The 21,399-nt window shown below is 34.1% G+C and overlaps 1 protein-coding gene across 1 annotated transcript in view; it reads left to right on the plus strand.

The window, feature by feature from the left end:
* Nucleotides 1-21,399, plus strand: part of LOC149802054 (chondroitin sulfate proteoglycan 4-like) — a 58,582-nt gene that overhangs the window by 5,924 nt on the left and 31,259 nt on the right. The window lies entirely within an intron of this gene.

The following is a 21,399-nucleotide window of genomic DNA, read 5'->3' on the forward strand; positions in this document are numbered from 1 at the left end:
AAGCATTCCCTGAAGCCCTTTCTATACTAATGCTGAGCTAACATATAGTTTGATTGTGTTAACTGCAGATGTTTTTCAAAGTCTTGCCTACAGACCAAAATGCACAAAACCTAAATTTTATAACCAAATTATAACCATATATCCACTCTCCACTAACATTCCTTAGTAAGGTTTTATGTGTGCTAGAATTTCCAAAAATGATATACATGTATTAAGTGGGAAATTACTCATAAAATGGATACAAATGGAAATGTTTGGCTATAAAAGGAAACTTGCTATCAGTGATTTATTTTAAACCTATAGACACATCTCCCATAGAAATAATTGTGTTTTTTTTTTGTTTCACAGGCCTGTCAGCCTGAGTGTACCCCCCCCTCCCCGCAATCCCAATGGCCTGTAGTGATTTACAGTTAACACCATATTTACCTTAATGACATTTGTAAACCCCCCCCCCCCCAATCATAACAAAATATATATGTAACTTCTCCTGAGACATAGATAACTACAATAAATAATTAAATCTATAATAGTTGTCATTCCTTGTTGCTCTGACTTAGGTTTACTAGAATTGTATAATCGTTGGGTGGCCTAGTGGTTAGGTCATGGGTTCAATCCTTGGCTGAGTCATACTAATGACTTATAAAAATGGTACTAACAGCTGCCTCGCTTGGCGCTCAGCATTAAGAGGTTAGTGTTAGGACTGGTCGGCATGGTGTCGGGATAATGTGACTGGGTGGGACATCATGCTACATGTCTTCGGCATTTCCATTAGATTTAAAGTTGGAGGGTGAGTTGCCACAGTAGGCAGGGTGTTTGAGGGACTGCCCTCAATGGGGATACATCTTTTTTTAAAGTAGCCAGGTGTAAAGTAAAAGTAGTTAAAGTAAAAGTAGTCAGGTAAATCACTGAGCTCTTTGCTGATGAGGAAAGCCCTGCCCTTTCTGCTTTATTCTGGTGCACTCTCCCAATCAGAAAGTTGTTTGATGGGAATTTTGTTCCCCCCCCCCCCACTGTCTCCTCATGCAGTTGTGTGGGTTGCAGCACCACTGAACCTCTAAGCATATCTAGTGGCCTTACTTTTTAATGTTATCATTTATATATAGGCACAGTGTACTCATGCATATTCTTTCTCTGTGGTAAAAAAATGTATTTACTAGTAAATATGATTGACTAGATTGGCAATACTAAAATACATATGGAAGCATGATTCAAACACATATATAAATTATATCTACATTTATTATTTCATTATTTTAATGACTTTGTTTTTAAATGCAATAATAGAGAGGTTCTGTTTGATTCCCTTGCATTGCAGTTTCAAAGTAGTGAGTCTGGATCTTGAAAACTGTTATTTAATAATTTTGTGTTTGGTTTAGGAATTTTGAAAATGAGTGTAGGGAGCCATGTCACTCAGTTGGTCGAGTGTCAGACCAGGGACACAAGACTGATGCCTGTCTAGGCCAGCTTGGGTTGGTTGCCTCTCTGTCTTTGTGAAAGGCACTTAACACACTTCCTCAGGATGATCATTAACACTAACAAAAAAATGCCTATAATGTTGGAGTGTTGACAGTATCTCCGTGATGAAATATAATTTATATAACTTGGAACAGTATTACATGTACTTGAAACTTTAAACATTGTCTTTTTGATAAATATTTATTGTACAGTGAGCATCTTCAAAGTATTCATTGTCTATGTAATATTTATTACTGTACGGGTCCCCTTACATATCCTGGCCTTGGCAGTTTGCAGTAGGACTTAACCATATCCACTCGTCCAACTGCATACAACATAGATCATGATCTGTCATAGGAAAATGCCTCTGCAGAAAAAGGTCTGTGTTGTTTGTTCTCCTGATAACTCATAATATTCTGCACAAACCCAGATCTGCCAGCACATAATGTGACAGCAGGTCTGGTCTGTGCAGTTTGCAGTAGGACCCATCTTATAAGTGACTATATATCATGTAAACAAGTATGGAAGTTCTTATTTTGAGTTTAATGTTAATTAAATTAGTCTTAGAATAATTTTCCCAATAATATTGCAATGATGATAATTATGATAATAAATGAGGCATGATATTACTTTCATACAAGTAAATTTTGCATGCATAAGTATGTGTGATTAGGATTTTTAACATAGCTTTTAATTTTTTTTAGTCATATCGCTACGATGTCTGCATTATGGCAATTTATAGTGATGCCTATCACTGGGGTATCGTGCCGCTGACATGTAGCATGATATCCCACCCAGTCACAATATCTGGATTCCAGGCCGACCAGTCCTAAAAATAGCCTCTTGATGCTGAGCGCCAAGTGAGTTAGCTGTTATTACCAATTTTGTAAGTCTTTGGTAAGACTCGGCCAGGGTTCGAACTCACGACCTCCCGCTTCCGATGCGGACACTCTAACCAGTAGGCCACTGGAATGGTCTGCATGTATAAGTATGCAATATATTTTTTCTTAAGAGCTGCCAAGTAAGTCATTGTTATGTGGGTCATTAATTCATGAACACAAACCTCTAAATATTTTATCATGTGTGACCATCTGTAAGACATTATTATTGCTGATATTTAGACTCATTTTGTTTGTTTCAATTGTTTTTACTCAGTGACTACGAGAAGTACTTAGTTTATCATTGTTTATTATCATCCCATGTTGCTTGCAGCAAATATCAAGCTGATTGAGTTGGTTGTTTGGCTGGTTTTTAAAATCACTTCAAGCAAGATTTTGGCTATATTGTGTTATGGAAAGGTGTCTTTCTCAAGGATATATTGAGGCAGCTGACCTGAGCTAGCCTTGCTGGGTATTGAACTCACAAACAAATGTACTAGGAGTTAAGTTTATTGAGAGCCATCTGTTTTGATTTGAGCTTTTGGCTCTTTACCCTGTAAACACAAGCATGCAACATGATGTTTTGATGAGGTCTTAAACTCACTATGGTTTATGATAAAATTGATTTTGTTTCCCACTATGATGATTTCGACAAAAAGAAGTGAGAACAGAAATACAGATAGAATGTAATATAGATCCAAGTACATGTAATAACTCAGGGCATTGGATAACATGTTTTTGCCTGTATAATAGCTGCTGGTGACCAGCATGAATCTTGATAAAACTTAAATGATGAAGTATTCTTGAAAAGTGTATTGTAGAGGTTTCTGTATCACACCAGTAAAATTTTCTGTGCTGAAATGATCAGATAGTCGTTACATGAAAATTGAGATGGCTTGTAGATCCATAAAGAGGGCACTTGACAAGACTGGGAAATTGGTTAATTTGAGTGCATGAACCAAGTATGTCAGGACAGGTTGTATTCATATTGTATTCACCTATTTATATAAATTAGTTAATTCTGGTTTGTTTATGGTTAAAACTGAAGATGAATGCAAGGAAGTGGTCCTCATTATTTACATAAAAGGATACCTTACATGCAGTATGGACCATAAATGGACCATACATTTTTTTTAATGTCTTTTACTTGGAAAGGTGAGGAAATAGAAAAACTGTATGAATCCAAAATGCAAAGCAAATATTGGTTCATTTGACTTCATACTGGTTGTTGGATGATATTTTTGGAGAAGTTTTCCACTTGTATTATTGGTCAGAAAAATTAATCCAAAGCACATGTACGGAGTATGGAACATTATTGATTTTAATATGTTTATGCGTATATCATTGCTGTAGGGAATTCAGATATGTGCATCTTGCGATGTATACGTATTCCATCACTTATACAGAATCAATGATGTTTACTTTGGTTAGAGAAATAGTTTACTACAGTTCAGAATAACAGATTCTTTAATTTGTCTTCAATATTTTACAATGTATTGTGTGTTTAAAATTGTAAATTATAGAGGAAATAAAGCAAGAAATAATTGTAGGAATAGACAAAAGTCTACCATGTTATTGGTGCCAAGAAATGTAGGAAAAAAATTTGTGAAAGGTTTCTATACATGTAAGTGAACAAAATTTACACTCACACAGAAGCATAGAGGACACAAAAATGCACCATAGTATTTGCACATCTTCCTGTTTGCTTGAATCCCCGCCCCCCACTTACTGATTGAAAAAATGAAAATCTTAAAGAATATAAAGAATACACAAAATGTTGTAATTTCATTCACTGATTTATAATATCTAACCTGAATGTTACTAGGGGATCCCTAAAATTGTTGACTTACTGGCATTCAAAGCAAACAGAAGCTCTTCGTGGAAACAAGCAGACATACTGCTTATTGCCCTTTTCTGGTTTCTAAAATAGCTCATCTGAGTAAAACAATAATGACTTTTTTATAGAGGGTAACACAATTAGCTAAGAAATAATCTACCTTGAGGCCCTCATGCAAAGGAATTTATTTATTTTAGCTGTATCTCTAAAGCCACTGGATATATTGGGTTTGGAAGAAGGAAATAGAGTGGGCATTTCTAATCTCAACTGGAATACTATTCCAGAGCAAAGTTCCAGAGTATTGGAAACTTTTTAAAATAATTCCTTATCTGGTTTGGGAATTTTATGCTGTTTGGTAGACATGGATTGCAGGTGGGGAGTATTGCCAGGTAGCATATACTGGAATAGTGATTGTAAATATTCAGGAGCACTATTATTGGATATCCTGTACATTAATTTGGGTTTTCTCAGACACATTTGGTCTTTAATAGATAATATGTTTAACTTACCAGCTAAATTTTCCTTGCTTTCTTTCTGGCTTGATATTAGCCCAAATGTTCTTTTTGGAAGATGTGCCAGCTTTGCTGTGGTTTTATCATTTTAATTACCCTATACTGTATTACAGTAGTCTAAAAAGGGTTTTATGTAACTGCTATAAAATAGTTTTCTGTGCCTTTCAGGGAAAAAATATCTTATCCTTCTGAGAAGCCATAAACTTTAAGTGACTTTTTTAATATGTTTGATATGTTCAGTCCATGAAAGGTTATTATCTACCAAAATGCCAAGTAGTCTATCATGACAGACCGTTTGCAAATTTTTATCCTGTCATGTTGAGATAAATAATATTTTAGTTTTACCAGTATTTACCACCATGCCATACACACACACATATATATATATATATATATATATATATATATATATATATATATATATATAGTTACGTTTAGGCTCTTACAAAACATAACAAGAAAAGAGTGAAGACAACAAGCTTTGTAAAATGTAATAAATAATTTATTTTCCTAGAAAAACAAGGTAAAAATGAGACAAAGAACTTAAAGATTTATGAATCAAAACCAAAAATAATCTAAGATTTAAAATTTTTTTTAGAAGTACTAGTAATAAAAAGTCCTAATGAAACTGAGTTCAAATCCCGGTTAAATCCAAAATGGAAGGCAGTGACATATGCTGTGGTCAGCATAGTACTGATGTGTCAACAGTTCTTAGTTGAATCACAGAAAATAATATTTCATTGTTTGAATTCTGTGTAAATTTCAATAACTTTCCTTGTCCAAGAATTAATTTAGAGCACACGTATTTCCAGGGAAAAATAATCTCTTGGCATCCAAATAATTTGAAGAAAAATAAAAAATTCAACTCAAACTGGTCACAGTAAAACACTTTTAAGTATCAATGGTTTAAAGCCTAAGTGCCTAAATTCTCTATAGAAAACAGTTTTACACTAATTTAAGATGCAAAACTGATTCTCTTATGAGGATCACATGATCACCCTTCTAGAACAACAAGGAAGCTTTTTACATGCCTAACATCATGTACTCCCAGTATGGCCTCAATTTCACTTATGAATCTTACTCTAAGAAAGAATTTTAAAAAAAGGTTGTTTCCTTCAACTCTTACTGATTTTGAATCAAGGTCAGAACTAGGTAAGCATTAGATACAAAGTTTCAGTTATTAGTTGTTTATGAAAAACAGTCAGGTCAAATAGAACTGAACTGATTTTCTGGAAAATGTCAAATCCAGTAAATAAAGTTATATTACAATAGCATGTAATGGAATAAAAAAATTTAAAACTAACAAAACAACAATTAAATTAAATAAAATATAAATTAAATCAAATATACTTAACAGTGAGTGTATGTATATATATATATATATATATATATATATATATACCACAGCCTCGATAACTTGCACCCTGATTACTCACAAACCTGCTTATAATGCACGGCCAGTCGTGGATCCCATTTTTTTAAACCAGAAAATACCCCAAAAATTTTTTCCTATTTCTTGAACGTGAAGAAAATCTCGATCCAAATTGGTAACTGAAACATTGATATTTTATTGTTCCTTTTATGGTTGATAATGGTAGATAGGACCTGGAAAATTTTATCAAGTTTATGAAATTATCAGCTTTTAAAAAGATATTCAAGGAAAATTTTATAAATGAAAATGTTACCTAAACCTAATGTAGGCTGTACATTAATACTGAAATGCCAATTAAATAATTTTTATTAAGTGAAATTTATCTTTGAATTCTATCTTTTAGTTCCTCTTAAGTGTAATCATAAATGCAATATGTATCTAAATGTAAAATGTGTAAATCTACCATAACAGCTATGTCTGTGAGCGTTTCTTTGAGAACCTAATTAAGTGCTTACCGTGTTTTGATAACTGACTTGCAGGAGTATTTGTTGTATTGTTGGACTGAATTTAAAGCTGGCCTTCTTTGTATTATCATGTTAATTGCATCTTTTGGATCAAATAAAGGAGGTGGAACAAAAAGAAATGTTGAAATGCATTCAAATCCTACATACTTAAAATCTAGCAGCCCGGTTGTATGTCAGGTGACCTCACTTCATTTGATCAGTTGAACACTGTTATATATGCTATTGTGTATGTAACATAAACTACCTTAAATTAACAGACTCATTCATAACTGTGATTAAAGATAGCAAGGCAACCAAGCGAAATGAATACATCGTAAAATAAAGAGCTTAGTTTCACAGATAAGGATCATTGTGGGCAAATGAGTTGCAGAGAATTCCTGAACTGGCACTTAGAGATATCCTCTAGGATGATAACAAGTTTTACTGTTACTTCCAATCAAATCATGACATCAATATTGTACTAATTGACAATACAAATATTGAGTTTCAAGGAGTTATTGAGGTAGAGGTGTGTGTGTATGTATGTGTGTGTGTGTGTATATATATATATATATATATATATATATATATATATATATATATATATTCCAGATGCCAAGCTATACATCCGCACCCTCATCCCTGCTGTGTCCCCCCCAACAAAAAAAAGAAAAAGTAATTGATGAAGTGGGACAGGGGTCATAGTACAAATGACTATTTATATTATGTATATATGTTATTTTTAGAAAGTCTTTGTAACTCAGATATGCACACAATAGTTATTTTGCATCAGATTTCCTTAACTTGTTACCTTCTTGGAAGCCACGTTTCTTTTCTGGTTTTGATCAAACATGGAATACAGCCTTGTATCATCAAGATCTAGCTTGAGTTTGATAATGTATGAAATCCAGGTAATGACTTGACCTTGCATGTGATTGGCTGAGCTTGTTACCACTAGGGAGGTCACATTTCCATTAGAATTCGGTGACACTTAAAATAAAGACTGACATAATAGAGCATGATCTGTGCTAGACTGTTACCAAGATCTGGACTCTAATAATGCATTGTTATATAAAGGCATGGACTTAACACTCATTACAAGCTTTTTTAAAATGTGTATTCATTTATTTTGTTTCACAGAAAGTAAAAACCCAGTTTAAGACGTTGCATTTTTATTTAGATTCTATATGTTCAGTTGTAACAGGATTTTGGCAGGCATGGGTAACAGAGATAGCCTTGTAAATAGAGTATACTGGTCTGTTACGTTGCTTACGGTTAAGAAGACAAGCTTGAAATCCAGTTTATGGCTCCTTATCAGTAAAATAATATAGTGTATTGCCTTTGCATACCTGCCATGTTATTATATATATTGTATTTACTGGTTTACATGTTCATTCAGCTTTGAATAGAGTATATCCAGACCAGCTATTGTAAATTGCATCAGCAGTTCAGGGTCTGCACTGTTCTATCAAAGCAGATAGAGTGGACCTTGACTTGTACTGCATGTACTCACTTGTAAGTTGAACAAAACGGTAAGCAACAAAGCTCCTGGTCTGACATAGCAGATGTCAGGGTCAATGTTTTTCGTTCTTCTGATTACTCCTAACAAACTGCACAGAGTCAGATCTGCCAGTGCATTATTCAAAGGCAGATATGTGTCTGTACAGTTTGCGTTTGGAAGCGTCTTACTGATTGCTCCTAACAAACTGCATATATCCAGTAAATGTAAAATGCAATGACCTATTGAAAGATTGTTCACATACATGCAGGTTATGGGGAAAAGTTATGGTAAGTCCTTTTTTGTCATTTAGGTTGGCTGTAATGCACATATGTATGTTGTTGGCAAGTAGCTGAGGACTATCAGAAACTCTATATCCATCTATTTGGTAAATAACATAAAATGTAGTCTGACTCATGGTAATTAGATTGAATTAACTAATTAGTGTCTGTCAGTGGTCAGTTGGTATTGGGAAAATCAAACAGGTGGATGAATATTTTCAGTCTGTCTCAGTAGCTCATATCAGTGGTACCATGATGAAGCTAGAAAAGAAGGCTAATTCATAGATTTGTACTCCATTCTTGGAGTTTTTGTGCCACACCTACACTTCACCCCTGGGACCTGCATTTAGGATTCCAGATCTTAGTGATTGAATAGTACAAAATGATGTTTATCAAGCGTAGTTCTTAAATATTCATTGCCATAGATTACTGTTGCTATCATATGAGATTAAACATAACCTGGGTGTATATGAATTTAGCTAAAGTCTGCAGACATCAAAATCTTATCTTTTAGTGGTAGGCTTCAAACCTGTTAGTTTTTTTTTTTTAAGGGGTGCATTTGTTTAGAGAGTTTGTAACAGGGTTCCTTTTCATCCCATTATATGTGGAACTATAGTGATAGTAATTTCTATCTGGGACTTAAAATGGTTTTCCTTTCTTCATGGGACTAATTTTCATCATACATAGACAGCACTTGGCCAGGGACTGCTCCTATTGATTCTAATGCTGAGAGGTAAAAGTCAGGGTCACTGGAGTTGACATCAATATTTTTAGCTTTTGTTTCGTACAGTATGATTTTGTCTCTACTGGTTATAGACCAGAAGAGCTTATGGGATGATCTGATATTTCATCCATTGGCCAATGTCTGTCCGTCCATTGTCACTAGAGTTGACATCAATATTTTTGGCTTTTGTTCCTTACAGTATTGTCACAGGAGTTGATATCAGTATTTTTGGCTTTTGTTCCTTACAGAATGATTTTGTCTCTACTGGTTATAGACCAGAAGAGCTTATGGGATGATCTGATATTTCATCCATTGGCCAATGTCTGTCCGTCCATTGTCACTAGAGTTGACATCAATATTTTTGGCTTTTGTTCCTTACAGTATTGTCACTGGAGTTGACATCAGTATTTTTGGCTTTTGTTCCTTACAGAATGATTTTGTCTCTACTGGTTATAGACCAGAAGAGCTTATGGGATGATCAGATATCTCATCCATTGGCCAATGCCTGTCCATCCATTGGCCAAAGTCTATTATTGCCACTACTTTAAAACTACATGGAGGATTGCCATGAAATTTGACACACACATTCATCCCAAGGTATATGTGGCACAAAATGAAAATGGTGCTACTCAGACATTCATTATAGCCACCACAGCAACGAACTTGTAAATCTTTTTATCACTACTACTCCTAAGAGAAAGTCTTATCAACATGGGGTTTTCACTAGACTTATGATGTCTGGTTGGTCCTTAATGAAACTGATTTGATTCAGATATCCAGCATGGCCAACATAGTGGTTATCTTGACCTTTTTTCCTATGGCACTTCTTCAGAATCGATGGTTATATCAAGATGGGGTTTTCTTATCAGTCCAAAATGAAAATGGTGCCGATCTGATGTCCAATATGGCCATCATAGTTGAAAATCTTGATATTGCTTTTGTAAAAACTTGATATTGCTATTGTAAAAACTTGATAATGCTGTTGTAAAAACTTGCTTGATATTAATTTAATACTGTAAAAACTTGATATTGCTGTTGTAAAAGCTTGATAATGCTGTTGTAAAAGCTTGATAATGCTGTTGTAAAAACTTGCTTGATATTAATTTAATACTGTAAAAACTTGATATTGCTGTTGTAAAAACTTGATATTGCTGTTGTAAAAGCTTGATAATGCTGTTGTAAAAACTTGCTTGATATTAATTTAATACTGTAAAAACTTGATATTGCTGTTGTAAAAGCTTGATAATGCTGTTGTAAAAACTTGATATTGCTGTTGTAAAAACTTGATATTGCTGTTGTAAAAACTTGATAATGCTGTTGTAAAAACTTGCTTGATATTAATTTAATACTGTAAAAACTTGATATTGCTGTTGTAAAAGCTTGATAATGCTGTTGTAAAAACTTGCTTGATATTAATTTAATACTGTAAAAACTTGATATTGCTGTTGTAAAAACTTGATATTGTTGTTGTAAAAGCTTGATAATGCTGTTGTAAAAACTTGATATTGCTGTTGTAAAAACTTGATATTGCTGTTGAAAAAACTTGATATTGCTGTTGTAAAAACTTGATATTGCTGTTGAAAAAACTTGCTTGATATTAATTTAATACTGTAAAAACTTGATATTGCTGTTGTAAAAACTTGCTTGATATTAATTTAATATTGTAAAAACTTGATATTGCTGTTGTAAAAACTTGATATTGCTGTTGAAAAAACTTGCTTGATATTAATTTAATACTGTAAAAACTTGATATTGCTGTTGTAAAAACTTGATATTGCTATTGAAAAAACATATCAGCTGTGTTTTTTACCTGAAGACATATGATTGTGTCTAGATGGTCTTGAAAAAAGACTGCTGCTCAAATATCCAATATGACCAAAACAGGGACCATCTCGAAAATCTTACTGCTACTGTTCCTAAATGGAAGGTCATATCAATAATCTGTATTGAATTTTCACAACAGGACATCTTTTGATGTTTAACTGGTATGAGATGAAAATATTGCCAATCTGACATGCAGTATGGTCACCATATGGTAGCCATTTTGAAAATGGTATTATTGCAGCGTGGTACAAAGTCATATTGACATGGAGTTACCATATCATCAGAAGACAAATTATGATATCTAGTTGGTCCTGTATGGGAAAAAAATTTGACCTCAAATTTGGCAGCCACAATGAACATTTTTGAAAATATTGTTGCTAGTTCACCTGAATGGATAGTTATATCAGCACAGGGTTTTTACCAAAAGTTTTCTAATAGTATCTAGTTATCTCATTGAAGAGGATGATGATTTTACATCCAGTATGGATGCCGTATTGAAAATCATATCACTCAAGAGATGACTTCATTAGTTTTAAAAGAAGAAATGATCTTATCTTAAATCCCTGGAAATTCTTTTCAGACAGTAGATTATCATTCCATCCAGAGGAGTTTGTTATCAGACTTTATAGGTAGTCTAATATACTTGTGAAAAGATATCTTCCTGTTGATTTTTGAGCCTTATTGGTCAAAGGTTAAGGTAACAGGAGCCAAAGTTGTTATTTTGGGTTCCACATGATAAGTCGACATTACTCAGGTTTCCCATCGCCAAATTTTGATCAGCTTCATGACTAGTCATATTACCCTGCTTGTAAGGAGTGATGATACTTTGTAAATCTTGTTTTGTTTTGTTTACTTTATTTGTCATGAGTTGCTGATGTTTGTACATAAGGAGGTACATTGAAATTGCAGATTACATGCCACCATAATAATACAGGATTTTCCCTCATTTTCAGAATGGTTGTTCATCAGGTTTTAGTTAAGTTGTATTTAGTTGCTTGTATTTCCTAATCCCTTTGAAGGACAGTATGGTAGCACATCTCATCATTAACAATGACAATTCATTCTGTGACACACTCTGATCCCTTTGAATACAAGGAGTCTTTTCATTGTAGCCTGCCAAGATGTCATTTGACTTTGAAATTTGTGTGACCTTCCTGTTTTTGTGTTTGCATATGGTAGCACTTGTTCACATAATATTGTACAACAACTCATACTTGCCTAAGGATAATAAATCCTATCTTGGAATATAATTTGGGTGCTCATTGGATTTGCATTGAGGACTTACAATGTTTGATCAACCTTCTTGAACTAGAGCCAGTGTTTGGTGGAGGGATTGAGGAAAGCATAGAGATCATGCTGTTTTTGCTGCAGTTTTAAGAAGTCAATAGCTTTTGAGTCAGATCCAGAAATAGACTGTATGAACAGGAGTAGTAGCTAGAAGCAGTATGATAATATTAAGTGGAATTATTGATCATAGTGTGCTTTCATCTCAGTCTTCTATAGTACTGTAGTTGGTTGGCACTGCAACAGTTGTATAATGAAAGTTCTGTGTGTGGCATGTTTTGGTTCTTTGACCAGAAGATTACATCACCTATAACTTTGTTGTTGGTGTGTATGAGGGACCAACCATTTAATTTAGTGGCAAGAGTTGGGGGCCTGAGATTTTTTAAAACCAGGATATTGGTTTTACTTTAAGATAATTATTTTGGGTCAGCTATTGGATATCAATCAATTCTTTTTATGTACAAGAATGTTTCTTCAGGCTATTTGGAGGCTGGACTTATTGTGCAGACAAAAAAACAAAGTCAACCCTGGTCCCTCTAACCTTGGTTATAGCAAAACATCTAGTCAGACCAAGGAAAAAAAACCCCATCTTAATGCTGATTTAGGCAAAACCTTGTGTGTTCCAAAATACACCCTACTATGACATGATTTCATTCTGTTTTTGTTTTTGTTTGTTTTTATGATCCTTTTAACATATTATTGACTGGACCATGCAGTGGAAATGGGAGCTGAATGCTTTCCTGAGAACACAGTGAGGCAGCCAATTCAGTCTGGCTTGAATGAGCATCAAACCTTCAACCCACTGACTGCAAGTCAGATGCCGTATCGGCTCCCTCACATGGTTGGATACACTTACAAGATCTTCACACTCTAAATCAGAATATTATAATATCATTGAATTGTAGCAAAGAAGAAGGCTATTAATTTTGGGTGATAAGGTCAAAGTCACTGACAGAATGAAGAAAAATGGTTTCTGCACAATAATATTAGCTATCTATCACAGACCTGGACCAAGTTTCGTGTCTGGCTTGCATATTGATCAACCTTAAACTTGAGCCAGAGCTTGCACTTGAATTAGGATGAAGCCTGCCAGTTTGGGGGTAAAAGGTCAAAGGTCAGTATCTCGGAGAAAAAGAAATGGTTTCTGTTTTGCATTGAGGACTGTTAAATATGGGGTTGGTATATATGTACTTTTGGTTGCAAAATGCCCCTATTGTTTATCACAGTGCAAGCAGACATGTATACTTGATTTTTTAATATAATTGTGAGCATCAATTAAGTTAGCCCAATACTTTGACTATTTATTGTGTAGCATATCACTATTGATTAAAACAATGTTAGGATGCATAAAGGAGGTAGGTGTTTGTAGGAACTGATTGTGCAGATTTTATGGTATGATCAATTTTGTTTATTTTGAATGACATGCTGATTGTTCCCCATTCATCATAGAAGCTTTAACTAAATGAGACAAAATTCTGTTGCAGCTGAGCCTATAAAAAAAATGTAGCAGACAGTTTGACTAAGTATGATAGCTGTCAGTAATTTAATAGTCGATAATTTAATGGTATTCATTTGATTTATTGCATGTACCACACTATTCTTTCAAGAACAAAATTCAAGGGCACACCGAATGGTACTGACTGATTATAGCATTTTCTTTTGAAAGTCGTTTCTAATTACAGTAGAACCCTGTTTCAAACAAGACCTTCCACCAGAAAATCATGGGCTCTCAACACGGTTTGTTTCTCATGACATCATCAGCAAATATTGTGCATTGGGAATTTGATCACTTAAAAGAGGTGTTCTCTCATAGAAGGGATATTTCAAGACTCTAACTAGTAAACACAGAACCTGTCCTTCAAAAATTAAATGATAGATCATCCAAAAATTTTAAAGGATGTAATAAATGATAAAGAAAAAGAATTACAATGTACAAGGCCTTATAAAATTATGAAATTTCTTATATATCATCTATTAATGACGATGATGATTATTAATATGTTTATTTATATTATTATTCATAAGATTTTAACCTCAACTGATCATAGACCAGAAGAGATTATTGGATGTTTTTTTGTCCGTTGTCCATTATTTTTGTTATTGATTCTCCTAACTACTTGGATGATGGCCATGAAACTTTACACACACACACACACACACACATTCATCCCATGATTAAGTATGTCCTAATTGAAAATGATGCTGTTCAGACATAAAATATGACCACTGTGGCAGTGATCTTGAAAATCGTATGGCTACTACTCCTGAATGGATAGTCATATCAACATAAAAATTTTCACTAAAAGACTTTTTTTCATGATGTTGAGTTGGTCATAAATGAAAATGTTGCCAATCTGACTTCCAGTATGGCCACCACAGCAGCCATTTTGAAAATCTTGTCATTGCTACTTCTCTAATATGGAAAGTCATATTGACATGATGTTCTTCAGAATGTTATATTGACTTGATGTTCTCCAGAATGGAAAGTCATATTGACATGATGTTCTTCAGAAGACTTCTTGTGAAGTCTACTTAGTTTACAAAGAAAATGGTGTCAATGTGAGGTCTGATATGACTGCCATGGTGGCTAGATTGAAAATATAGTTATCATTACTTCACCTGAATGAACAGTAATATCTGCATGCTGTTTTCATTAAAAGACTTATTATGTTTGGTTGATTCTAAATTAAACTTGGGCTGATCTGATGTTCAGTATGTGTCTATCTTGAAAATCTTGATTTCACTACTCCACTTAGATGGAAAGTACTTTTGACATGATGTTATCTTCAGAAGACTTCTTTTGGTGCATGGTGAAAATTACTAACCCTCAATATGTCCACATTCTATCTTGAAAATATTGTTATCTCTACTCCTAGATGGATTGTATATCAAAATGGAGTTTTCACTGTTAGAATCTTATGATATGTAGTTGGTCCTAAATGATAATGGTGCAAGTCATACATCCAATATGCTGTCTTGAAAATGTTGTTTCTATTCACCAAAATGGATGATTATTATCACATGATGTTCCCAGCAAAAGACTCCATATGATGTCTATTTTGTCCTAAACGAAAATGATGCCAATCTGAAATATGATATGTCTACCACTGCAGCTAATTTAAAATCTTGTAATCACTGAAGAATGTCACTGCTATTTCACGCTCAACAGTTAAAAGGAAGAAATGGTCTTAAACCCCTGGAAATTCTTTTTGCCCAATAGAGCAACAGTCCCTTTGAGGGACTCTTGTTCCATTTTTCATGTACATGTAATAAATTTTTATCTTTGGTATGTAAAGATGAAAAAAAGAAGAAAATAGTGGAAATTGTTTATCCGAGGTTTTACTCTAAGAGTTATTTTGTTGGGTGGACTACATATGAAACGGGAAATATTTCTAACATTGCAAATAAAATTACTTTCCGGAAGATTTAGTAATTTTACAATAATAATAATAATAATAATATATTAATAATAGTATGACAACAATAATAATAATGGTCATAATAGTAATAATAATAAAAGCAACAGCAATAGGTAATTCATGGTAACATAAGATGCCCTTTTTGATGTGAAATATGTGCCCTTTTGAATTCTTGAGGGAAACACTATACTGCAGTTGTATGCTGTAGTGGCAGAGTCCGCCATTAATGAGTTGCCATGATGGAGTTTAATAATAATGTATTACTTGTGTGGAGTCCACTTGTTATGTGTCCATAATAATCAGCTTTATGCTCATACAGGTGATACATACAATAGGTGTACAACTTTCCCCCAGGCATGTTAATATGATTATTCATGAATTTTAGACTTTACGTATAACTGGATTTTCACTATGTTATGATGAATTAATTTTTGAAGAGTTTATTAGGAAAACTGGGTCACAGTGATAAATGTTTTAAATATTTCATAAAATACGTGTGTGTGCTGTACTAGTTCAGTTTTTGTTTTGACTCCAGTGACATATGTAGATCAAAATCTTACATGTAAGTGGTCAGATTTTATAGCCCTACATTGAAAAATATGCTACCATATTGGGATGAAAAATTAAACTTGTTTTTTTTACTTGATTACAAATCAGATTTGAAAAGCAGTTTTCTTTTGCAAAATCAATGGTTGAAATAAAATGATGCAGTAAAACATATTTAACTTTGTTATCTTATTTGTTCCCATTAAACATCTGTAACTGTTAACCCGATTATAAAAGAAGGATACAAATTCATATGGACCAATCATTTAAATTTCATGGAGGGTTTTGGGAGTATCTTTCAAACCATAGTATATTTTTTCTGTTTACCTGAACTAATATAATGGATATAATAAGTTCTTGTCTTCAAAAACTTCAGAGCAAGAATGTTTTTTCAAGTTACTTGTATTTTGGGGCCAGACAGTTTTGTCCCAAAAAAATCCAAGGCCTACCCTAAATGGTCAGTTCACCACACACCACACGTCTCTGTGTTTTGTCAACTCATTCCTCAGTTTTAAGGTCTACTTTTGTTAGTGCAAGAAAATACAAATTACAAATCAATGAATATAATGCATGGGGAGTATCACAAACCCTCCACCCCACCCTCTGTCCCTGAACTTTTTAAGACTCTCTGCAAAGCACATTTTTCAGGCTTAGTTCTTATCCCTTAGAATCCTCCTCTAACCAAAATAAAACATTGTGGACAGAGATTTATTTTCTGCACTTCATAACTGTATTTTTGCAAGTAGTAGTCCAATTACCGCACAGACAATTAGGCTAGACAGCTGCCATTATAAACAAGTACTGCTAACAACTAGCTGACACAATTCCATAATTACAGGGGGATGTTATGGCAGACAGTTATTTCACAGTCTGCATGGACATCTTGCCCTAGTTAATTAACTCAGCAAAGCTTACTAGGAGAGGGGAAGCCTTATTATAATGAATATGTAGAATAATCTTAAGATCAAAATGGTGTTTAAAGTGTCAAGTAAATCGCCACCCATTTACCTGAATAGAATTTTTGGCAGAAAAATAATTCCTAAATTTGCTATTGACAAAACTGGAGATCAGACTTGAGACAGCTGATTTATGAAGCATGTGCTTTGTCATTATTTAATCTACTAATTAAGCCCTGTGCTAAATGTTATAGACCTTCAGTCTAAGAATCTATGAGCCTGTCAGTTAGTGGTACCAAAATCTCTCTTTCTTATTCACAGTAAAACATGCTATCCACTCCAACTAGGCTTCACGTTTTGGTCATTATTACATGCAAATCCCACTGAGAACATTTCAACCTACCACAACTTGGCTTCATTGGTTTTCTGTTGCAGAGAACTTGTGTGATCGATCTCATTTGTGGTTATTTTACTGAAAAATTCCTTTATTACCTTCAGCTTAGGAATTAAAATATTTAAAAAAATGGAAATCTGGTTAATGCTAAAGTTAATTGTTATCTTAGTTGTTTAGTAGCCCTGATTAACTCATATTACTTGTTTTTGTAATACAGAAATAATGCATTTTAGTAAAGCTTGTGTGTATGTGTCTGTGTAGAAGTATGAATGGATATTCCAGAGTGGGCAGCTCTTTGGATATATTGCCTGTTCCAATATTCTCCCTTTTGTCAGTATTGCCTGTCCCATTTTCTATATTTGACCGCTCTGGTGACCTAGTGGTTAGAGCGTCCACCTCAGATGTGGGAGGTTGCAGGTTCGAACTCTGGCCAAGTCATACCAAAGGCTTATACAAATGGTACTAACAGCTGCCTCGCTTGGCAGTCAGCATTAAGAGGTTAGTGCTAGGACTGGTCGGCCTGGTGTCAAGATAATGTGACTGGATGGGACATCATGCTACATGTCTGTGGCATGATGCCCTAGTGCTAGACATTACTATAAACTGCCACACTGCAGACATTGTAGTGATATGACTGAAAAATTGTTAAAGCTATATTAAAAATCCAAAACACACACACACACACACACACACAATATTGTCTTTTCGAATGGGCTTGAAATTTCAGCCAGAACCACTCCATAGACTTCACTGGTCCAGGAGCTGTCTGGGATGACACAGAAGTGTACTGTTTTTGGATGCTTGCAGTTCCATAAGGTTTTAATTTTGGAGGCTTGGTGAGAGCCAAAAGACCTGCTGTTATATGATGCGTGAGACCTGAATAGCTGCATATTTTACCTTGCAGGGTACATGACTATCCATAATGTGGGGTAGTAACCCCTCACCGTAGATGTGTACTTCAGCTGTCAATACATTGTATCAGCTGATTCTTTGCTTTCTACTGGTATTGCTGGCACTGATCAATACAGACTATTTAATCCTATAAACTGACACTGATCAATACAAACTATTTAATCTCATAAACTGCCATGCATTATGTTCCTTTTAAAATTACGTACTGTGTACCCATTTCCTCTAGAAAGAATATAAATACAATTTTGTAAAAACCTGACATTGGTAGAGGGGCAAATCCCATCTTTTCCTTGAATGCCCTTTCCTTCTGCATTGAGTTCTATCTAACCACTCCCCTCTGCCCTCCCCACTGCCTCTTTCCATATAATCCATGAGTCAAGGGTTCAGTACCTACCCAGGCCAGCAGGGTTGGTTGCCTCAGTGCAACATCGAGAAACTCTCGTGGATCCATTACCAGGGCATGATGTCATCAATAATGGACTTGCAGTGCCATTTAAAATAGGCATCTGACAACTGTCTAACTGTAATGTCCTTTTTGTCACCTATTTTTCAGTGTATTTGATGCAGAATAAATTTATGAATGTGATTTTGCCTGTTTTTATTGTAAAAAAAAAGGTGAAATTCAAACTTATAGTTTCATCAAGCCTTGCAATAAAACCACTTTGTTCCAAAAATTGCCCTCTTGCATCAAAAGAAGTGCCTCTTTTGCTGAAGGTAGTACTCTTGCTATCATGTGTGCATAACAGTCCTTGCTGAAGTAGAGCTACAATATTTAAGGTTTAAGAAACATGCTGACAGTGGTATGATGTCACCTGTGTCTGTGTGAAATAATAATAATAATGACTTTATTTAAAGAAGAAGCTCATTTGATCTACTGTCCAATCTTCCATGAGGACTTCTACAATGATATTGTACAAATATATATATATATATATATATATATATATATATATATATATATATATATATATATATATATATATATATATATATATATTGCCATCGTCTGGTAGATTGTAGTCATTCCGTTCTCGCTTTCAGAGGTGGTAGATTTTAGCTGGTCAGGTAGCATGACTTTGGGTTATATTACAGCAGAGTTCAAAGGCCAGACATCAGCATAAGCGATTATAATATAACAGTGCCATGTTAGGGTGGTTTGTCATTATGAACAAAGGATTTGTTTATGTAACAATAGATTCCAGTGCAATTTGATATTCAAGTTTGCAGCTTCCTGTCATGCTACCTTTGAATTTCTCAACTGCAAACCCAAGACTGTATATGCAATTTTTAGCAGCCCAAAATGTTGTCACCAAAAAGATCACCAGATAGTATATTTTTTTGCCATTTAAGGAAAAATTAATTGCAATTTGTGACAGTGGTGAAGCCCAGCGTAATCCCTGAGAAATCATATATATACTTTGTGCTCCGGTGGTACTGTTGTCCCATAGGAAGAAATTGTTTGCATCTTGATATTTGTTTAATTGCAAGATCTACCTTGTTTCTGGCACAGACATTTGTTTCTAGTATTTCGTCAGGCTTGTGTACTTCTGTCTCATCCTGCAGAAAGTTGCCAGTGAAACTGTTTTTGAATTCTCAGCAATAAATTTTTCATATGAAGGTAGGACATGCTGGCTTCTTGGACAACCATTTCATCGAAACCTTAAAATTGTTATGTGGTTGTGTCCAAAGGAGAATAATTCAACCATATCAAATTAGATAACTGACCTAATTTTCTGGCTTGAGTTACTGGTATTTTCTTTTATATATTCAGCTACAATTGTAGCTATATTTGATTATTCTAGGAAGCATAATAGAAATGTGTCCAGAATGGATACCCCCCACTAATATGGTGTATTTGAAGGTCTCTTTGGTTCAAGGTGCAAAGTCAAAATTATTTATGTGTCAAGCAATTTTAAAATTGGTGAAAATCAAAATTGTAAGGGCCTACACCAAACCTGGTTATAATACAAGAAGTCCTTTTAAAGTCAAAAGTGCAAATATTATTCATGATATCAAGGCAAACTGCAAATTCAAACAGGGGAGATAACTCCATTTCTGCAGAAAAATTTGAAATATAACTTTGCCCGGGTCTTTTTAATAAAATACCTTTACCAGATTGGTTTCAGTTCAAGATATTCTTCAGAACTTATTGAATGAAAAAGGAATGAAGTGGCAAACTTTAAAGTCAAGCAAGGGATGTTACTTAATTAAATATTTTTACAAATGGGATAATACCTATGTTAACTTGTCATAAGGCCATATGTCAAATTTGGTTTAATTCCATTAGGTTCTTCAGAATGGATTTCATGATGTAAGAGAAGATTTTTAACAAAAATTGATGAAAGTCAAAGTTGGTCTATATCTATTTAAGATAAAACCTTATACTAAATTCCATACCAAACCATATGTTTTTAAAAAGTTGTTGAGCAGAAATTAAATTTCTGATTTTTTTGTATTTGATACATTAGGATGGTGGAGGGGCATTTTTCAGTAAATGCTATAAAAGCCAGCCAAGAACATATACCAGCTTTGTTGGTTCAAATACAGGATTATGTTTCCCACTCTAATTAGGATTTCTTGAAATTGCATTGAAATTGTAGACATGACTTAAATTACTGTGTGTACTCACAAGTTGAGACCAACTACAAACAACATAAACCCTGATCAGCATAATACATTGGCAGTTCAGGGTCTATGTTTTTTGTTCTGCAGATTACTTTTTACAAACTGCAGAGACCCAGAACTGCCTGTGCATTATATGAATGAAGATATGGATCTCTGCAGTTGAATTGTCAGTGAATATACTGTAGTTGGATTTGACTTAAAAGTGAATATACTGTAGTTGGATTTGACTTATCAGTGAATATACTGTAGTTGGATTTGACTTAAAAGTGAATATACTGTAGTTGGATTTGACTTATCAGTGAATATACTGTAGATGGATTTGACTTATTAGTGAATATACTATAGATTATGACCTGTTAGAAAATATTTTCAGCAGCTTTTGGGGGGGTCTCTTGTGTGAGACAATAAAATGTATTCCAACTTTGCATACGTTAAATTG

Source organism: Sinohyriopsis cumingii, chromosome 4 (genome assembly GCF_028554795.1).
Source record: "Sinohyriopsis cumingii isolate HCF-2022 chromosome 4, ASM2855479v2, whole genome shotgun sequence".
Lineage (NCBI taxonomy): Eukaryota > Metazoa > Mollusca > Bivalvia > Unionida > Unionidae > Sinohyriopsis > Sinohyriopsis cumingii.